Genomic DNA, 23,003 nt, shown 5'->3' with positions numbered 1-23,003 from the left:
CTTTCTATATATATATATATATATATATATATAAAGTTGAATTATATATACAATAATTAGTTCAGAGATGATATGGATCTTAAAAAATTGATTACAGAAAAAAAAAATTTGTGTGTATATATATATAAATATATATATACACACAATATGTGTGTATATATGTGTATATATATATAAATATATATATACACACAATATGTGTGTATATATGTGTATATATATATAAATATATATATACACACACACACACGTTTCTAAAATAGTGGGCTAGCTACACTTTTTCGGTAAAAATAAACAATAAGTATCTTTACAAAAAATGGCGATTTCTCCTTCATTCTCCTCCTGTCCACATTGTATTTTTTTAAAATAAAACTTACATCTCAAGTTCAGAGACGAACCACATTAATATTTGGTAATCGTCTTGGTAATAAAGTTTTAAAATTAGCAAAAAGTCAGGAATTAAATACCTTCGCGTATTACAAAATGGCAGCCATGTTTATTTTTCAATTCGTTATATCTCTGTAAATATTAGTTTTATCAAAATTTATATAAGCTAAAATATTAAGCCCTTTATTTTGAACAAAATGACATTTTATTTTTTAAAGTTGATTAACAAGTAGCCAAGTTATGGCAGGAAATTGATATTGTAATTTTGTCTGTTTTCATGTCCTCCACTTTACGTTCAATTCGATTAAATATTAATTGTTTTTATTTACTGTTAATTCTACTATTGTAAATTAGTATCATTTTAAGCAATAATTTTTTCACAATAATAGACCTAATAATTAAAAAAAATAAAACAACTACCCGTGATAATCTTACATTAATTATTGTAAAACACTAGGTGTACTTAAATAGTTAACAATTGTTAAAAGTTATCAGAGATGTTCAAAGAGTCCACCATTAGAAATTACACAAGTCTCCAGTCTTTTTCTGAAAGATTGTCTTAACTGTTCAAAAATTTCAGGAGTATTCCTAATTTCTTGAAATTCATTTTGGATCCTTAATTGAAGATCCTCAATGTTGAATTGAATAAACAATAATATGTTTCAAATTGCCCCACAGGTAGAAGTCAAGAGTCTTTAAGTCAGGTGATGCAAGCAGGCCGGGCACTTGCCCTTTAGCCTCTGTGGGCTATCCATTTTTCATAGAAAGTATCATGCAGGAAATCTGACACCAACTGACTAAAATGTGCTGAAGCTACATCATGGTGAAACCACATATTTCCTCTTAATTGTAGAGGTAGGTCTTCCCAAAAATGTGGAAGATATTCGGTTAAATGAGCAAGTTAATTTTCTCCATTTAAACAATTTGGTAGAATGACAGAATTCAAAAGATAGTCATTAAAAATACTGCCTGCCTATTCGTTCAGGGAAAATCTTTGTTGATGGCTACTTTGGAAGGTACCATGAGGATTGTAGTCACTCCAGATATGCTGGTTGTGATAGTTTTGAACACCATTCCTGTTGAAAGAAGCTTCATTTTTACACTTTTAACATGATCAAAAGTAATAGTCGCTGTGTAAAATTATTCAAAAGTGAAAAATTAATACCAATAGTTTTATTATTATTTAATATTAAATCTTATTGTGAGAAAATTATTACTTAATTTGATACTAATTTAAATACTAGAATTAACAATAAATAAAAACAATTAATATTTCATCAAAATGAACGTAAATTGGAGGACATGAAAACAAACATAATTACATCAATTTTCTGCCATAACTCGGCTATTTGTAAACCAATTTTCAAAAATAAAATGTTATTTTGTTCAAAATAAAATGCTTAATATTTTAGCAAAAATATAAATTTTGATAAAACTAATATTTATGGAGATAACAGACTGAAAAATAAACACGGCCGCCATTTTGTAATTTGCGAAGGTATTAAGTCCTGATTTTTTTGCTAATTTCAAAACATTATTACCATAATGCTTACCAAATCTTAATGTGATATCGTTTATCTGAACTTGAGATATAAATTTTTATATAAAAATAACAAAATGGCGAACAGGGGGAGAAATTGCCATTTCATAGACATGTTACTCTCATTAAAATAACAAAAAAAGTTTATTATATAAACATGGGTATGAAAACACTTCTTAGCAAATTACAGCTAGTGAACAATTTTGCCTTGATTTCTGCTCCTCCACAGAAATGAAGTCCCATTGAAATTCTGGGAAGGTAAATTAAGGGACAAATTTAGTGGTTTCTTATGTTTTTTGACCTGAAAAATTTAAGAAAATAGATCCCAGTACTTTATCACCATTATTTTCTACAAAATAGAGTGTAATAAAAACAACTGGGTTGAAAAACAATATTTTAGCTTTGGCATAAAATAACTTTGTGTAAGTGTCAATAAACAAGTAAAACTTATTGGCTAAATTGATAGAAAATTTAATTCTGAGAAAATTGATGTAATTGTAAAAACAAACTGAACTTCTAAAATTAAATAAAATAGCATAAGTTATTCTTACATCACATCAACTGTTCGAAATATCTGCCATCAACCTGAAACACATTTCGACATGTTGAGTTATAGATGAGGTAGTAGTTTCTAGCATTTTTGGGTAGTTTTTTGATTTCTTCAATGGGCCACATAATTCTTTGTAAAGGTTCATTTGCATTTCTGAGTAAATTCATTAACACTTTCATATATTCCCACAAAAAATACCCAAGGGATTCGTATCAGGTGATTTAGCTGGCCATAGTTGAGGTCCACCTCAACCAATCCAGCAGTTAGGAAATGTTTCACTCAGATAATGAATAACAGGACTAAAAAAATGGGCTGGTGTGCCATGTGTTCGAAATACTTACATATTAGTTCTTGTACTAAGTGGTACATCCTTTAAAAGTACTGACATCTCATTTTGAAGAAAGTTTAAGTAACCATTACATTTGAGTCTACCATTGAAAATGTGAGGTCTGATAAAAACATTATCTATTATCCCACACCAGATATTTAATGTAAAATGGTGCTGGAAATTCGTTTCAATGATTTCACGAGGATTGTCAAGTTTCCAAAAATGTTTGTTTTGTGTATTGCTTATCCCATCACACATAAAGGTTGCTTCATCTGTAAATAACATCAGCAATGGAAACACATTGCTTTGTAATAACCATTGAAAATAATCAATTGCAGATTGTAATCCACCTTCTTCAGCACATTGAACTGGTTGAGGATAATATGGATAGAGATCTTTACGTTGTAATCTCTGTCATATAATGTTATATGTTGTCATGAAATTCCCAAACGTGCAGATAATCTACGAGTACTAATAATTGGACTTCACTCTATCATATGTAAAATCTGCTCATTCAGATTTGTTTCCTGTTTAGATGTTACATTAAATGTCCAAGAGAATGTGCTTTCTCTTAGGTGCTGGTTAGGAATGTTTTGATTGGGAAATCGCTGATGATATTCTTTAACAGCTCACGTAACATTGCTGTTACAAAAACCATAGATGAAATGAATGTAAGCATATTCCTAATTTGTAAAGTTAAACACATTCCTCTTTTACTACAGTTCAAATCAATTGCTAATTATTATCAATAGCTTTTAAAATCAGTACAAATGAACTATTTAAATACACATAAATCTCACACGCACACTTCACAAATTAAAATAAACTCTTACACTAAAAAAAACTTCTCAATAACAAATACTGCACACTGAAGCAAGATTCTGAATCACAACAATTATGTTTAAAAATTCTGATTGTAGAGCTTGCTCTCTGACAGATTAAACACAAACTACTAATATTGTACAGCATTACAGTGTCCCTAGTAGAGAATTAACACACTAATAATTAAGAAATAGCATCATAATACTGCAGGTACACAAATACATATTAGCATAACTTCACATTAAAGTACAATTTTAAAGTTTCACATTAAAGTACAACTAAATTGCTGTTGTGGGATATTGCAGTAGATATCAATTTTCTCAAAATAAAATTCTCTATCAATTTAACCAATAAGTTTTATTGGTTTATTGACAATTTAACGAAGTTATTTTATGCCAAAGCTAAAAAGTTGTGTTTTTCAACTCAATTTTTTTCTTTATTACACCCAATAAAGTAGAAAATAATGGTGATAAGAGGTCTGGAATCCATTTTTTTAATTTTTCAGGTCAAAAACCACAAGTAACTGCAAAATTTGCTCCTTAGTTTACCTTGCCATAATTTCAGTAGGGCTTCATTTCAATGGAGAAGCAGAAATTGAGACTTTCACTAGCCATAATTCACTAATGAAGCGTTTTTGTGTTTTTAATGAAGAGTTTAAATGAACTCTTCATTATTTTAATGAGAGATATATGCCTACAAAGTTTAGCAGAATCCTCCTTCTTTCTTTCTTTTTCCTGTTTAGCCTCCGGTAACTACCGTTTAGATAATTCTTCAGAGGATGAATGAGGATGATATGTATGAGTGTAAATGAAGTGTAGTCTTGTACATTCTCAGTTCGACCATTCCTGAGATGTGTGGTTAATTGAAACCCAACCACCAAAGAACACCGGTATCCACGATCTAGTATTCAAATCCGTGTAAAAATATCTGGCTTTACTAGGACTTGAACGCTGTAACTCTCGACTTCCAAATCAGCTGATTTGGGAAGACACGTTAACCACTAGACCAACCCGGTGGGTTTTAGCAGAATCCTCCTGGGACACCTGTATATACACTTGCGCTTGTTTAAACGCAACCCAATTTGAAGAAAAATAATGTGCTACATTTAATGTAGCACATTATATTGTAATTATGTGAGTAAAACCTACTGAGATAGAATTTTTTTATAACAAATGTTGAAAGTGCCCACCATTTTCATCAATTTATCCTTACCCTCTTTTTCATAATCCATGCAACCTTTCAAAATGTAACTATTCAAATTTCTCGTAATTCTTGATTTATGTTGACTTTTAGTTCTTAATGGTGTGTGGATTATATCTGAATAAACAATGTTTTAGATATCCCAGAGAAAAAATCTGCAAGAAAAGACTAAGTAACCTAGCTAGCCATAAACCAGCCAATATTATTCTTTCTCAAAACATCCATTGTTGCTCTTGCCATGCGACATATGATCCTGTTTGTTGAAACCACGAATCTCTCTCATTTATTTCTAAATCTGCAATAAACTGCGTTACAATTTCTTGTTAGAGGTCTGCATTAAGAATATTTTCAAAGAATATGGGGCCAATTATTCTTTGCCTGGAAATTGCACACCACACACACAAATTTTCTGTAGTGTACAGTTCATGAATGGATGGTGTAAGGATTGTTGGAGTTACAGCAGTGATCATTCCGACTATTAATATAGCCACTCAAATGAAACCAAGCCTCATCTGTAAAAAATACATTATCCAACACTTTAATGATCTCCTGAACAAATCACTGACAGTAGTGGAGCCTAGCAGTATAATCAATTGGATGTAATTCATATGATACATGAACTCAGTATGGCTTTAGGTTAATTAGCCAAATAGCTTTAAAGACACTATAAGAAATATTCCTTTTTGTTGTACAAATTTTCGTAATAATATGTTGGTGAGTTTAAAATGCTTATTCTAACATCTTCCAGTGTTTCGTCATTAAGTACTGAACATTTCTGGCTATGTCTCTGACTGCAAACAGAACAAATTCCTTTACATTTCTTTATCAAATGATGAACCATTTTCTGTGTTCAAAACCATTTCTTCTTAAGAAAAAAAAAAAAAAACCCAAATAACTAAAAATAACTGATTGTTCAGAAATAATAAATAGAAAATTATATTAGCTGTTTATAAAAAAAAACCAAAGGTAGTGCTGCCAAGGCTCTTTATCCGAAATTATTGTATTAACATTTTCTAAAAAGTATTTTGCTTGGGTTTCATTTTAAAACAAACACCCATGAGGATTGTAAAATATAAATATATATATATATATACTGCAGTGTCCTTTATTCTTTATTTAATCCTTTGCAAGCTTCATGGAGTCTTATAAGCATGTGCAATGTAACCGATACTGACAACTTAGAAATTAAAAAAAAAATTTATACAGCATACTTTTACAAACTACAAATAAAGTAGACAAGATTATAAAATAAACTAATGAGTCAGATTTGAGAAAATATGATCAGTTAACTAAACAACCGTTTTGTAAAGTTAAGTCTGAATGAGACTATGTAAGAAATTTGGATTTGATATGATTTTGGGGTAACATCCAACCTTTATTGAGATTTTTTTTAAAAATTTGAAAACACTAAGTGTGCTACCACACAATTGCAAGGAGTGGTGTCTTTAAAGCTGAAACTCATATGAATAAGAGAACCATTAAAGACCAAGTTTCAGCTTAATACGACTGAGATGATTGATTTAATGCAATTTACAAGATGATTTATCAAAATTAATTGTACTTAAAATTTAGCTTATTGCTTACAATATTTGTAAGTAGGATCACTGATGTTAAAATAGTATTCAGCAATTAAACTCCCAAATCACATGACAGAGTGGTAATATCTCCTGTTTTTCAAACAAAAGATTGTAGGTTTGAAACCCAGTCAGACATGATACTTCTCACATGCCTTAAAAATTTTACGTCATTATTCTCACACACAAGCTTTATGCTTACGTGACAAACTATTTATAAAGAAAACTACTTTTCAACATATTTAAAAAAAAGGAAAAAACAATTTCATTAACTTTTTGTCAACATTAAATTTAAAAACAAGACTCCTGTCTCTTGGTATAACAGCATTTTTACAGTTATACATTTTGAAATAATTTCTATTTTAAATATAAAAACCCGATAGATTCAAACCCAGAATATTTTTTTCCAGATAAAATACAAAAATTATAAAAATTTCCAGATAAAATGTGATGACGATTACCATATTAGTACTTCGGTTTTAATTTTGACATTTAGTAAATTTTAAATTAAAAATTATACATTCTCACTATCTATCCCCAATCCAGATTTTTTTTCCTTCTTTCACATTTTCAGTTAAGTGGATGCATATCTGACCTTTACAGAAATATGCTAAGGATTACTGATCTGTTAAGGCAATGTATCTTGATGTGATTTAATGGTGTTGTTTTATCTATTAATTTTTTTTTCTGAAATAATTCTGAGTTTATCTTATGTCATTAAATTGCCTTAAATATATTAATTTACCTATTTTAACTGAAAAAGTATTTTTATTTCCCAAACATATTTACTTTAAAAATAGCAAAAAAATTAATTTTAAATTTAAATGCAATTTAAAAAAAGTAGAATAATAAATGGCTATTCAGTACTACAGGTCAAAAAAGTAGTCATTAAAAAAGACAATGGAATATGTGTACAATCATACTTTGACAACTACAGATTTAATTTTATGCAATGTATATGTTTAAAGATTTAAAAAAAAAATTATGCAGGTGTCTTATTAGAAAGCATATTTTTATTTAAGTTATTTAAATTCAACAAGACTGACAACACAATAATTCATATAAAACTGAACAGCAGCATACACTGTACTTAACACTTCAAATTTGCAGCTCCTAACAACAAATATTGTATTTCAATATTGAGTTTTCGATGTATTTTGTAGATCAATTCAGCAACAATGCAGTTAAAAATAAATAATAATATTTTTAACCATAATATTTAATTGGAATCTTTTAACCACATTACTGCATCCATTATTTATGTAAGAGAGAACCTAGTTACTTTTTCTAATGATTCTGTGAAATAGCATGCTCTTCACAGTCATTAAGAGTATTAAAAACTAATGTGTGCACAATCTGTTATTAATATTAATCTATAGAGATTTTACTGTGGTTTTTAAAATGTTTACTGTTTACAAATTGTACCATAATATTCCAGTTCATATTAATTTTTCCAGTTTTATATTAAATATTACACTTATCAATATTGTCTATGCCTACAGGTATACTAATATTTTTAGTAATTCTACATTATTTGCATTAATATAATACTCTTATTAATAAGTACTTAGGGAGTACATGTTTATTTATCAAATAATTTTTAAATATATATCTATCAAACAGCTTTTTCATGTAATTTTATTTTTTCACGTTTAATATTATTAAACAATATTAATTCATTACAGATTTTGACATAATTTTTTCTGATGTTGCCAAGATATTAAGTTTCAATTTTGATCAATACAAATATGGCATGTATGTAACAACTTGACCCGGAGAATTAATTGGAAGCAAATTTAAAACTAACTAAATTAAAACATGTTTCCTATATTAAAACAGAAAATAACAATTTTTGTCAAAAAAAAAAAGGATATATAAATAAAAATATTTTCAGATTTATAATCAAAGTATAATTTAAATCAGTAGCTGTGTGACAAGCATAATTCAACCAATTATAATTCAGAAACCTCAATCGTAGAGATTTTTTAAAAAATCCAGCTTTAGAACTACCTTAGGATAACACTTAAATTGTAATTGGAAAATTAGGTTCTATCTGTAAATAGTAAGCTGAAAGCAGCAAGAATATGTTTTTTCTCATGTTTACAAATGTCAGTTACATAAAATAAAACCTAACATATTAAGATTTTTCCACCTTCTATCAAATATTACAAGTTTCATTTAAATGGCTCAGACATGCCCAAATTATAATTTGAGAAAGGAGCAAATAAAAAATAATATATCAACGAACACCAAAGCACAAGAAATGAAAAAAATTGTGTAGATTTGAGATTCTGACAAAATCCAATTATACCAACAATTTTTTCTTCTTTTATCTATATGATCAGGAATGAACATCATTAAAAACCAAAAAATTTTCAAACACACATGAAATCAATTTCATAAATAGAATGGTTTTTTTTTTAATAATTTTACTTCAAAACATTTTCAATCGCCTTGTGAAAGTCTCAACCTTCTTCAGTGAATTGGTGACAAAAATGACTAAAAAAGTTACAAAGTAGGTTAACATTTAATTTAATCCAAATCAGGATAATGTTTTATTCACAATATGAATATGAATGCAGTGTAGTCTTGCACAATCTCAGATCAACCACTCCTGAGAAGTGTAGTTAATTGAAACCCAACCACCGAAGAACACCAGTATCCACAATCTAGTATTCAAATCTGTATAAAAATTTGAACCTTAGAACTCTCGATTCAAAATCAGCCCCGATTTGGGATGACAAGTTAACCACTAGACCAGCCCGGTGAGCTCTATATATATATATATATATATACATACAATCAATATTAGTTTCATACTTACATATTTTATAATCATAAATAAATTTTTCTTCAATCCTTAAGTTGAGGTCAAACAGAACTGACCAGCACATGAAAGTGCTGGTTTTGCTTAAATTTTCAAAAATGGTTTGACAATTGATTATCACAAATAATTTCTCTGCAGTTACCTCAATAAGAATGTCATGTCTTACAATTCTTTTTAAGCCTGAAAAATATAAATAACAACCTATTAATACACGACGATAATATAGTTACAAACTATGTTCAAAGTACAATCTGATGTTACAGTATTCAAAATATTTTACATAATCTTTCACTAGCTCTTCAAAGTATAATTCTTGTGATTCATCAGATTTGGTTCAAGATTTTTTCCCATTAATCAAAACATTTTTATTAAGTACTGTTTTACAAACGAGTTAAGATATGCAATTGTCATTTTTTTCATAATGTTCTCTCATTTTCAAATTGCAACCACACACATTCAACCTGTTCTTACATTTCAACCATCTTTTTCAACTTGGAAATAACCAGAAACTGTAAGGAACGATTTTTAAAAATAAGATGCCTATCAAACTTAGACCGATTGAAATAACTCCTTTAGAGGGGAAAAAAATAATTGTTACCTGGACTTTTAAAAGTAGAAATGGTAAAGAGTCTAATAATAAACTTAAAAAAAATAAATGCGTGAGCGCGTAGGTGAAGTGTTGTTTTGGGGGGTTGAAAAGGGGTGAAAAATGGTATTACTGCGATTTCTGGTGAAAGCTGACATCAAAAACATTTGTGGTTATTTACAACACAAAAAGGTAATACTTTCACCAAGCATCGTTGAAATTAAATTATTTTTGCAGAAATGAAAAATAAAAAATAAAAAGATTTTTCACATTTTTCTCGGAAATTTTGAGGTTATGTTAAAAAAAGTGACCTCTACAAAAGTTTTAGATTTTTGCACAATCTATAATTTTTGTATCGGAAAATTTTTTTTTCAGCATGTAAATCACCCCTCCACCACCTCCGCTCTCGCATTTATTTTTTTTATATGTTTATTATAATCCCCTTTACCATTTACACTTATAAAAGTACAAGTAACAATTTTTGTTTTAAGTGTATGTTGGTTGGACTACTTGGGGAACTACATGTTAAAGTTATGATCTAGATGCAAAGAATGAAAAGGGATGTTGTCATTAGTTTACTACTGTGTACTTCCATAGATCTGGATTTCTGTGGATACAAAAGTAGCAAGGAACTTAATTTTTATTAACAATTTGATGTTCAGGAGCACACCTTTTTTCCATTTATTTAAGTTTAGTTAAGCCATTTCTGAAGTTGTTATACAACTCTTTTACTTGAATAACTCCTAATGCATTGTTGTAAATACTTCATCAATCATCAAGCTTTTGATAAAACTTGATTTTTGTTATTGTAAAAAAAAGTATTATGAAACACGTTAAAAAGGATATTATACACAAAAATTGTGGGACAGTAATTGATGAAAAAAATTATGCTCTTTAATCAGACCTTGTATTACATTCATAATAGATGACACATACTGTTAATAAATAATAGTACACATTAAGGTTTTGACTCTGTGAGTATTTACATAATACAATCATCCAGGAGATTCGGTTAAATGATTTAAACCATATTTAAACCAGTTTAAATGATTTACTTTCAACCATGAATATTTTTATATTCTCATCACTAATAAACGAGTTCTGTTCAAAAAGTATCTGACCAATGGTGTGAAAAAAAAGATTTCCCCAGTAACTTTCAATTCTAGTCACCTTGGATATAGCTCTCTTGTGACTCCACACACTGAAATCAATGATTCTTCTGCTGTTGGAAACATCTCTCTTTGACATCTTTTGGAATGAATGTCATGATTATCGTTATGTCCCCCTTGCTGTCAAATCAGGACTTTTTCAGGACATCAACTCAGGAAAAATGCCAGAAATCACAAGGAACCATCTGGTGAGTAAGGAGCATAGCAAACCTGAGTAATTAGTTTCAAGCTTGACCAAGATTCTGAATTGGACATGAACCAACTAAATCACAAAGGTGATGTAAAACCTTCAGATAGCAAATTCAATAAATTTGTGGACAGTTTGATTTTACTCCTTGCTTGAGCTACTTTTTTTTAGGTTGAGATAAGTGGCACTGAGTTTTGGTTTCTGCATTGTACCAGTGCATAAGACTCATTACTAATCAGTTTTAAGAAAGTTTCTTTTTAAATGAAGCTTTGACACAAATTTTGCAGCCACTCTTTGCAAAACCCAAATCACCTGTTAATGAAAACCAATGTCATTTGCAATTTCTCGTATTGTAACCTAATGGTTTTCCGTTATCAAACCGATCACTAGTTAATGATATTTAAATTTTGGCAATCTATTGATACGCTGGTCACTCCCAACTGAAGTTCGGCCATTTTGGGAAAAAATCTTTAAAATTTATATCTCTCATAACTTTGTTCTCAAAAAACCTGGTTAATCTTACAGATTGTTTTGTTTTGAGTATAACCTCTGAGTATCCTTTGCTTTGAGTATCACAAGATTTTGGCAGACAGTTGATGCAGTAACGTTTTTCAATGCATTTTATTATTATAATTAGGGTAAAAAAAAACATGCTTTCATATTAAGTACTAGTAATATCGATACCAAATTTTACTGCTCAATTAAAAAAAGTGGTCATTTACTTTTTGAAGAGATATTGTAAATAGCATCTGAAGAAAAAGGCAATATTTTCTGCATAGAAAAAACAAACATAATCACCATATGAGATAAGACTTTTTAAAGAAATATAAGAGATAAGATTTTTAAAGAAAATAAACAAATTTTGACAAAACACAAAATCAAATATTTTATTTATTTATTGTAAATGTAGCCTGATACACAATTATAGAAACCATTTTTTCCCATGATGATAAAAAAATAATTTTCTCCAGGATTTAACACAGAAACCTCCATATGAACTAGCAATAAATTTTAAAACTCTCAGTATCTGGGCAGATTTCATTATAATTAATATGGTAGTTACAAACAAATAGTTAATTAGAATTCTAATTATTTTAAAACAATTTTCTGAATACTTATAGTGTAATTTTTATTTTTAACACTGTAACTATTTGATATTCTAAAATAAGGAAAATACTATTTCAACAGAAGGATTACTTTTATTTAAAATAAAATATTTTGATATAATAGTTAAATTAATTTTAAAGACTTCCCTTACTGTAACAAAACACAATCTACAATATTATAGTAGTGTAGTACATAAAAATAAGATCAGATCAGTGTAAAAGAGGACAATTAAAATGACCCTATATTAATATATAGAATTAACAATGCTGATCTCTGTATGGAATAAGATGCAGTCCAATGCTATTACAGCATTGGACTGTGTTATTACATGTAACAAACAAAATCAGTCATATCTTAATTTAACATAAACACACAAGACTATTATTCTTTATCTCCCCATATTATTCTTTTCCCTCTTACTCTCCACTACTTACTGACAAAACAACAGATTTCCTTGATACTATGACTGCAGAATATTATGAATACATACATCTTTTGTTCCAATCTCATGTTAAAACTTATTCAAATAGAATTACTTAAAAGTTACACTGTATTTACAGTAACACACAATTACCTTTATTAAATCATAATTATGTTTTTAGATTTTTTAACGTTTATAAATGATACTAACTCACACAAATTTTTAAAGAATGGATGAAAGTAAGTAATTGAATTTAAATATATAAACTCCTTTCTTTAATTTTTAAATATTACTTAACTTCACATAATGGTGGTGTTTATAATGTTTTTAAAAAACTTAATTTTTATAAAGTACATTATTTTCATAGAACAATATGATGAAAATGAAAAAAAAATTATTAAATTGTAAAATGACTCGTCCTTTCAAATTAATCAAACTTTTTCTTTTAAAAGTTCTAGAGCTAATTGATTTTTTTTCAGTAGAGGACCTGGTAATATTATTGTTTATAACACACACATCTTTTCATGCAGATAACTAAAATGAAAGAACACTATAGAATGAAACACTAACAATGCTACCAGATAGTCCACTATGGAAATAGCTAATAATTAATTAGTTTTGAATGGTAGAAGAAAAAGTATATTAATTTGAAGGCGAGTCAACTAATATATAATAATTTTAAACTATATTATTTAAAATTTTAAATAGGAAATCTTGTATTTGCATCATTTTCTAATTTGGTGATGTTCCATAGCCTGCTTGTACAATGCTAATTCACCTATTTTCTGTGAGGGTTCTGAAAAGTTAAGTTTTCATGAAAAAGTCTACAAAACAGATAAAACTTTTAAAAAAAACTACAGAAAGCAATTTTAGAATAAATTAACTTTCAGGTATAAATTTTCCTTGAATTAAAAATATTTACACATACTCTGAGAAATAAAAATTATTTTATTTTAAAACAAATCAAGTATTTATGGAACAAGTATTTATGGAACACACTACATAATGACTTTCAAGCCTCCAGAATAAATTCTCTAAGAACTCTATATATATATATATATTAACTTAGCAAAAACAATTCTTTTGTTATTGTATTTATCTATATTCCCCTCTGTACTAATATCTCAAAGACAAAAGTATAAAAACCGTTCACCAAGAGTACAGAATTCAACAATGCTTCTTACCTTACACTTATTATTTTTGTTTTATTATTATTATACTTATTATTTTTTTGTAATAGCACTTTAGAGGTATTACCTCATCATCAGTTAAACTTTTTCTTACAAATCACACATTAAATTCAAACCATTAAAATTATAAAATATAAAAATACGTGGTCATATTTAGCCACACATACAGTACAGTACTGTATGTGCAGCTAGCCACATAATAAAAAAAATGTTAATTTTATGTTTTTTTTTTAACATTTATGACTACATATTTTTATGTTATAATTTTAATGCTTTGAATTTAATGAGCGATTTGTAAGAAAAAGTTTAACTGATGATGTGGGAAAACCTCGAAAGTGCTATTAAAAAAAAAACTCTTGGTGGTAAACGGTTTTTATACATTTGTCTTTGATATACATTATACATATATATATATATACTGGGCGATTAAGAAAGGATTCTTCACAACTTTAAAAGCAAATAAAAATTTATTTAGATTACTGACAGATACGTTTGAGGTCTCATTTCATAGAGAAAAAAAAAATAAAGTTTTGACTCACATAGTTCATTAGTACTGAATTTGGCCACCAGCACTGTCACCAAATTCTTTGTTGTTAAAAATGGATACATTTACAGGTGTGGAATGTGCTCGCTGTGTGTTTTGGTTTCACAAATTGGAGTCAGCAATTGCAGTTCAAAAACTAATCTCTGTAGAGAGAGTATGGTAGAGAGCCTCCAAGTAGGCATACAATTTACTCTTGGCACCAAACTTTCATTGAGACAGGTTGTTCTGCTAAATATACAAAATAACCTGGATCTATATGCGTCCCTGAATCTGCTGTGGAACAACTCAGAGAAAGCTTTGCACGTGGTCCAAAGAAATCAACTTGATATGCATTACATGTGACTGGCATCCTACCACGATTATTTGGTGTAATACGCGCAAAACAGTTGTTAGTGGAATGCCAGTTTCATATGAAACGACTGTATTTGAAGCCATACAACCTAACTGTAGTTCAACACATTACAGATGATGACAAAGTTGCTTGGCTGCAGTTTTGGAAATGATGGATTGAATTACAGACAACAATACATTTTTAGACTATGTAATTTTTAGTGCTGGGTCAACATTTCATATCAATGGCTCTCACTGAACTTTTCAGCACATTCATGATAGCTCTAAGGTCAATGTTTTTTGTGCCTTAAGAAAACAAAGACTACGGCCTAGTCTTCTTCCAGGAGGCAACCATAAATGGTATAGTTTACCTGGACATGCTTAAAAAAATGTTCTCATTCTTCAATTAGACAATGATGACCGAGATGGACGCCATTACTACCAGAAAGACAGGGCACCACCTCACTACCACCTAGAAATCCAAGATTTTCTTGATACACAATTCCCAGGTCAGTGGATTGGTCATGAAGGTCCAATTCCATGGTCATCTTGTTCCCCAGATTTGACCCAGCTAGATTTTTTCTTGTGGGGTTTCAAGATTGAATTTTGGGTTTATGTAACACCTTTGCCTGCTGATCTTATTGAGCTAAGACTTTGAATTAACACTGCAGTTGCAGAGATAACAACCGACTTGTTGGGTACAGTCTGGAATGAAATCAACTTCAGGTGGGATGTATGTCGCATTACAAATGGAAGCCATATCAAACCAAACTGAATGTTGGATGACAAACTTGAAGAGTTTTTCTACGAAGCGAAACCACAACCAAATTTGTAAGTTGCCTCAATAAGTTTTTATATACGTTTAAAGTTGTGAATTCCTTTTTGAATCGCCCAGTACATATGGAATGGTGTAATTTAGTTTGTTTAATGTATAACAGGGGTACTTTCATAATGTTTAATGTAAAAATATATGTCATAAAATTGTAAGGATTACATAAAAATTTTGTTTAACAAAGTATAGTAATTATACACGTGTATATGTATATATATACATATTTCATTAATTTATTACTTAGATAAATAGATTGCTACTAGACTACTTGTTTTCAATGATCTGAGTTACCCAAGGAAGGGAAATAAAGAAGTTACCTTAAAAACCTTTAAAGCCTAGAAGAACAATTGCTAACACTTAACAGGAACCAAACTGAAACATTAATAACTGATGAACATAAAGAAGCTGTAATAAAAAAGGGAGTAGTCTAACAAGGAAGTTCCCTATCCCCGTTACTTTTTAAACTTTACATAGAACTAGCAGTTAATGACGATAAAGAACTCTTTAGATATGGAATAACAGTACATGGTGAAAAGATAAAGATGCTACGGTTCGCTTTATGATATAGTAATTCTAGCTGAGAGTAAAAAAGATTTAGAAGACACAATGAACATCATGGATGAAGTCCTACGCAAGAGCTACTGCATGTAAATAAACAAGAACAAAATTAAAGTAATGAAATGTAGTAGAAATAATGCAGATGAATCACTGAATATGAGAATAGATTTCGGAGGGAGAAGAATTTTATTATTTGGGAAGTAGAGTTACTAAAGATGGACAAAGCAGACAATATAAAATGCCGAATAGCATAGGCAAAATGAGCTTTCAGTCAGGAATTTAATTTGTTTACATCAAAAATTAATTTAAACGTCAGGAAAACATTTTTGAAAGTAGATGCTTGGAGTGTAGCTTTACATGGAAGTGAAATTTGGACAATTGGAGTACCTGAGAAGAAAAAGTTAGAAGCTTTTGAAATGTGGTTCTATAGGAGAATGTTAAAAATCAGATGTGACAAATAAAGAGGTGTTGCAGCAAATTGATGAAAAGAGAAGCATTTGGAAAAATATAGTTAAAAGAAGAGATAGACTTATAGGCTACATATTAAGGCATGCTGGAATAGTCGCCTTAATATTGGAGGGACATGTAGATGGGAAAAATTATGCAGGCAGGCAATGTTTAGAATATGTAAAACAAATTGTTACAGATGTAGGATGTAGGGAGTATACTGAAATGATACAAATGGCAATAGATAAGTAATCTTGGAGAGCTGCATCAAACCAGTCAAATGACTGAAGACAAAAAAAAGCTAATCAATCTATCTAAAACAAATATTCATATTGTAAATTTAATTATTTTACTTTAGAAATAAAATATATATGTACTGTTCTGAAATTTTGCATGATGTATTCTGATTAAGAAATCGTTGGCAAATCATTAAGCAATGATGTTAGGGTAAAGTCTAATACCTAGCATGACATTCATTTAGATTTTTTTTTTAGTCAAGCCTGCAACCACGCATAAATTATGTATGCAACAAACTTACAACTTTTTCAATGATATTACTTGCATACCTACATTACAAAATCTGTTTCACAGAATATGAATTTCAAATAACAGAATTTATGGAATCTGACATAAATAATGTAGTGAACTGAGGAAGAAACATTTCAATTTTATACTCAAATTTAATACATACAGTTTTATGTAATGGTATTATTCAATGACTGGAAAATATTTATGGTACTTCACAAAATAATTACATAAAGATTCACAATCATCCTCATTGTACTATTGTATTCAAGAGAACATGTTCACAAGACCACTAAGGAAAGTACATCATAGTTCTAAAAAAATCTTTTAGAAGCTTCTTTTCAGGTATTTAGAAAGCATATCATTCTTTAATACACATCATTTCATTTTTTGGATCTGTGAAGTTTTAGCATGCTTCATTTTAAGCACTAATATGATATTATACTACATAATTAAAAGAAAAACTCAACCTATTACATGATATTTACAATACAAAAACGGTAAGTGTTTATCATTAGCGCTCCACCTTCTACTTCTCCCTACTAAGAAGAACATAACAATAGCACAAAAAAGTATTCAACTCTACTTATTCCTATGAGAGAAGAGCTGACCTTTAAGAATGTATGAAGGTTACATTTTTCAAGTAAATTTAAAAAAGCTAAATGTTATAAAACTATAATTGATGGCTATACTTCAATTTCTAAGCATAATAACTTAATTAACTACGCATTTCAGTGGGATCAGAAGTTAGATGAAGTTTAAAAATAAATGTAACATTCAATATAACTTTGTAATAATTTAGATCAGAATTACCAACTAATCTGATATAATTAAATATAAAATTAACGATTCAATAATAAATGAAACAAAACGCCATGCCATCCAAATAACTGGCAACTTTTAAACATGACCTTACATACATAACCTAAGAGTAACAACAAACCTGAAATAACCCAACATTCCTCCAGTGCCCTTCAATTATCAGAATCACATTAAATGAATGCTAAATAATACACTGTGTATTAATTCAAACTAAAATCATACGTTTAGTTAAACAACTCAAGTAACTATTACAGCTGATTAAAATAAATAGATATATTACGTTCGTGGTATCGGCAAATTGTGAATGAAATACCCACTCACACCTTCCATAACCTATTTTACTTGTTTCTTTTATGAATAACAGCAACATGAAATGCAGTTAAAACAGTTACTACTTACTTAGATTAATGTATGATGTAAAGCCTTCGGGAAATCGTAATAAATCACTTTCAATACACAACCAAAACAAAAATTATACGGAACAAGATAGTAATCAGCCCGAGCACCGCACTACGTTACTGCGTTTCAAGCATTACGCAGAATGTCCAACTGAATACAATACAAATTCCCAGAACGGCAGAGATATTCCCAGAATTTACTTTTTTGTATAATGAATAACGCACTACTACTTGGAAATGTAATTTCAAATTCAACTTATCATAGAATAAAACCAGAAAAAATACTCTCATCTTCTAAATTCTAAAACAATCTTGCAATATTTTCCCTACCTCTAAAAAAGAAACGCGTATATATTAAATTCATAAATGTAGGTACAGCATTATATTACAAAGTTGGAACAAAATGATTTTTACACGCATATTTAGAAACCCCATAAGCACCTAGAAGTAAATTTAATTTATCGATTTCCTCTGTATCACTTGAATGACGAGGGAACTTTAAAAGGAAAGGTGCAATAGAAAAATGGAATTAATTAAATAAAAAAAATAATATTATTTTTACTAATTATCTGCTTTGAAATGATACAAATTTCATTACCAACTCGATATAATAATTTTCATTTTAATTTCATATCATTGCACAATAATGGATTTTGTGAAGTACTTAATTTACAGGACATATCCTTAAAATATATGTAATTACTTAAATACTAATTTCTTAAGCTGTACTTTAATAAATTTAACTTAATTTTACAGATTATAGAGAACATATTGCAAGTTAGGTTTTCAAAGATCATCACACGCATTCCAGCTTTTTTTTAACAAATGATTTTTGTAAGCAGGAGCAAATTTGATCAATAAATTACTTATGTAGCATTAGAATCAATTGGCTCGCAGACCAAACAAAGAAGAAATTCTATTTTTTATTAAAATCATTTTTTTATATTACATTGAAGAATTCCAGTCTCTCCCCCTCTCCCAAAAAACCCAACAATTATACATTTTTAAATTCTAAGTAGTAATTAAAAAAGATTGACTTTTTAATGACAAACCAAACCAAATCGTATAGTAAAATGCATTTAATAATTCAAAATACTCTTATTTGCATTTGTAACAGTTTATGTCATAAAACCTGTCAATAATTTTAAATTGTTATCATATTTCTTATTAACTTTATCATAGATAATAGGTTATGATAATAACTTATCATAACCTATTATCATTTATCTACCATATAATAGGTAAAATTCAGAACAATTCTGAATAAATTAAAAAAAATTTAATAAACAGTTTTGGAAATTCAAGATAACAGTATTTAGCTCTGACAATGCTCTGATTTTCTTTCACACATTTGAAAAATCAGAAAAGATATTTTTGCTAAAAAAAATAATTTCTATTTGATAAATGGGAGAAATAAGATCATAATCTGACAAGGACATAGAGAAAAACTTGGGAAAAACATTATTAATAGCTCCAGCTCCATCTCCACTGATGAAGAAGCTTTATAAGCTGTAATAAGATCATTTAAAAAAAGCTGAAAAAATACATTTTATAAATCATATTATTTATAGACCTAATTTTTTTTAATGAGAAAAAAAATTAGGTTTGAAGACCTAAAAATTAGGTCTGAAGGTTAGAAAAAATTAGGTTGGAGGTTATTTTGAAGCTCATGTTATGTTGGGACTAATCTTTATCAGGTTCAAGATTTAAGCTGAAGAGTACATAATAAAGATTTTTACATAATTGACGATAAAATAGTGTAATTAATAATTTGAAATTTTTTAGATGTTAATCTTCTTTCTGAAATTTTCTTGTACCATAATTTTTCTGTTTACTAGTGACATGCAATTGTTTCCAAAATTGGAGGTTCAGTATAATTTTTTTATCAGTTTATACAAAGTGACCTTTTGTTTGCATTTATATATGGACTAGTTCATTCAAACCAAAATTATTTTTCTCATTACCAAGTTTACATGAAATGAGTTTAGCTAATTGAATTCAAATAATTTGGCTGCATGAAAAACCCCAAAGTTTTTTCAATTTATTAGTGAACTTTGAAAATATCATTTAAAAATGACAAAAATTAAATTTAAATAAAACACATTATGTCTCTTGATAGATGTTTGGACCTTGGAGCAACCACAAGGCTGCTACTTATGATTTTAGATTTGAACAGCTTTTGTACTGTTTCATTTATTATTAAAATTTAAATTATAATTTTTTCTGTAAGATAAGCAGGTGGCTGATTTAAAATTAATAAGTGAAAATGTATTAAGAGTTTAGTCCATGGATATAAAAATAGTAAATGATTTATTTATGAGTAATAATTGCTTGAACTAATATTTCATTTATTATAACACTGCAGGCTTCTTAAAATAATGATATACCTAGTGAATGACAACAAATAACATAGAAGTTTGTCAATCTATTGTGTTATATATTGTGTATTAAGAAGTGATAAGGGCTGGTTTAGTGGTGAAGCATTCATCAAAAGTATACTGATAGCCAGAAAATCAAACAGCCGTCATCAAAGTGAATGATTAATAACAAATAATTAGAAGGAATTTTCTGAGAATAATTATCAAAATGGAGTATTGACATTGACATTACTATATCTAGCAGTGGAGAGCAAAGACTTAACAATCAGTGTATTATTTACACTGCAGGGAGAAGGGTTTATTTTGACTGACTTCTGACAAATGATTTTAGATCTGTTTTGAAGGATATAACTGAAACTTGGATGGCTAAAGAAGGAGAAAAGATTGATTATTCGCAACTTATCTTACTTAAAGAGTGAAGCAGATTTTCTATTTTGAAAAGTGAAAAAATAATAGGTAGACTAAAAATTATTGAGCCTTCTGTAGGATAATAGCGTATTCTGGCAAAAGTTGAGAAAGACCGGCATGTAAGTAATCATGACATTGGCAGTGATCTAAATACCCATCACCAAACAGTATTAAACCATTTTGAGAAACCTGGCTACAAAAAGAAGCTCAATGTTTGGGTGCCACATGATCTGACACTGGAAAATTTATTTGATCAAATTTCTATCTATGAATTTCTACTGAAATGTAACAAAATCTAGCCATTTCTGAAGCGATTGATCACGAGTGATGAAAAGTGAATAACCTACAATAACAATATGCAAAAAATATCTTGGTCAAAGTGAGGAGAAGCTTCACAGTCTGAGGCAAAGCCCACACTGATGCCCAGGAAGGTTATGCTGCATGTTTGATGGGATTAGTAGGGCATCGTGCATCACGAGCTGCTGCCACCACACAGAACGATAGAGTCAGACCTGTACTGTTGACAATAAGCATGATTTTACCTAGCAATTAAAAAAAAAAATGACCTAAACTGGTCAATAGAAAGGCTGTTGTAAACAATGCTGATAATGCCAGAACGCATACATCTTTAACAACCAATCAGAGATTGAGAGAACTTGACTAGGAGGTATTAATGCATCCACCATATAGCCAGGACCTGGCACCATCAGACTATCATTTGTTTCAGTCTCTGTAGAACTCCCTGAATGGTGTTAGTTTGAAAAGAGGCCTGTGAAAACCGCGTGCCACAATTTTTTGACTAGAAATCACAGAAGTTCTACAGTGATGGGATTATGGTGTTTCTGGAAAATTAGCAGAAGATCATAGAAAAAAAATGGGGCATATGTGTTCTTATAATGTTACTTTCCAATAAAAATAAATGGATTCTTAACTTTGGTCTTCAAAGACTCAATACTTTTTAGGCAACCTGATATTTTAAAATTATTATTGAGAAAATAATACCAGAAAAATTCAAAACTGATCGGCAAAATAAACTATGTACAAATACTATGTTATTCTGTACTTCCATTTTATGACAAGGCGATTTCCACATTAATATACTTACACAAGTAATAATCTACACAATTAAATCTTGTAAGGAATATTTAAAAATTAACACAACTAAAATCAAAAACTGAATACAAGACATATTAGAGCAAAATTCTTTCATGTAAAACAATAAACACTGGACCACTTCTAGTAACAGTTTTTAAAGAATTTGATACTTTTAAAACCATACACAAGATATGCAACAAACTAATTCAGCACACTCATAAACATAATACAGAACTGTGGAGATTAAATTACAATTACTATAATAAATATTATTGGATATGTACTACGGTGAATGTGTACACCCATAGATAAGTTTGAAAATTGTCTCTCTGAAATCTGAAAAACATACAAAAGATAATAATAATATGACATATACTTGGGAAATATGAAATTTATAACCACTCAGTCCAGGGACTGAAGTATTCTGTTTATTGAGAAGTTAAGTTATAAAGTAAAGGAGTAGCTAGGAGGACATAATGTTAAAGAAAGACTCTTGAAAAAGGATGTTAATTTAAAAATATAGAGTACTGGCAGTTTTATTGTAAACAATAGGCTTCACTTTGGGTTGAATTTAGAAATTCAACCAGTAAATACCAAAATCATACCGTATTACCAATATTAAAAGCATTGTTTCTAGAGATCACCAGACATCACTGACTGATATCCAGAAATCATGTTAAAGTTTAATTGTAGATCCAGTGCTTGTTTAATTGCCTCAAGTTCTCCGATGATAATTGACACAGTCTCTGTTTTAGGTTTTCACATTCTGCTCAATTTT

At 29.1% G+C, this 23,003-nt stretch overlaps 1 protein-coding gene across 1 annotated transcript in view; it reads right to left on the bottom strand.

The window, feature by feature from the left end:
* SCAP (SREBP cleavage activating protein) overlaps positions 1-18,476 on the bottom strand; it is a 135,299-nt gene extending 116,823 nt beyond the window's left edge. The window contains exons 1-2 of the mRNA XM_075355725.1: positions 18,346-18,476; positions 9,226-9,408 (exon numbers count right to left, since the gene is read on the bottom strand). The gene's annotated coding sequence lies outside the window, so the exon portion shown is untranslated. The remainder of the gene's footprint in view (positions 1-9,225; positions 9,409-18,345) is intronic.
* Positions 18,477-23,003: the final 4,527 nt, after the last annotated feature.

This window comes from Lycorma delicatula, chromosome 2 (assembly GCF_047948215.1).
Source record: "Lycorma delicatula isolate Av1 chromosome 2, ASM4794821v1, whole genome shotgun sequence".
Classification (NCBI taxonomy): Eukaryota; Metazoa; Arthropoda; class Insecta; order Hemiptera; family Fulgoridae; genus Lycorma; species Lycorma delicatula.
The sequence above is the reverse complement of the archived record's forward strand: the minus strand, read 5'-3'. Positions and strand labels throughout refer to the sequence as shown.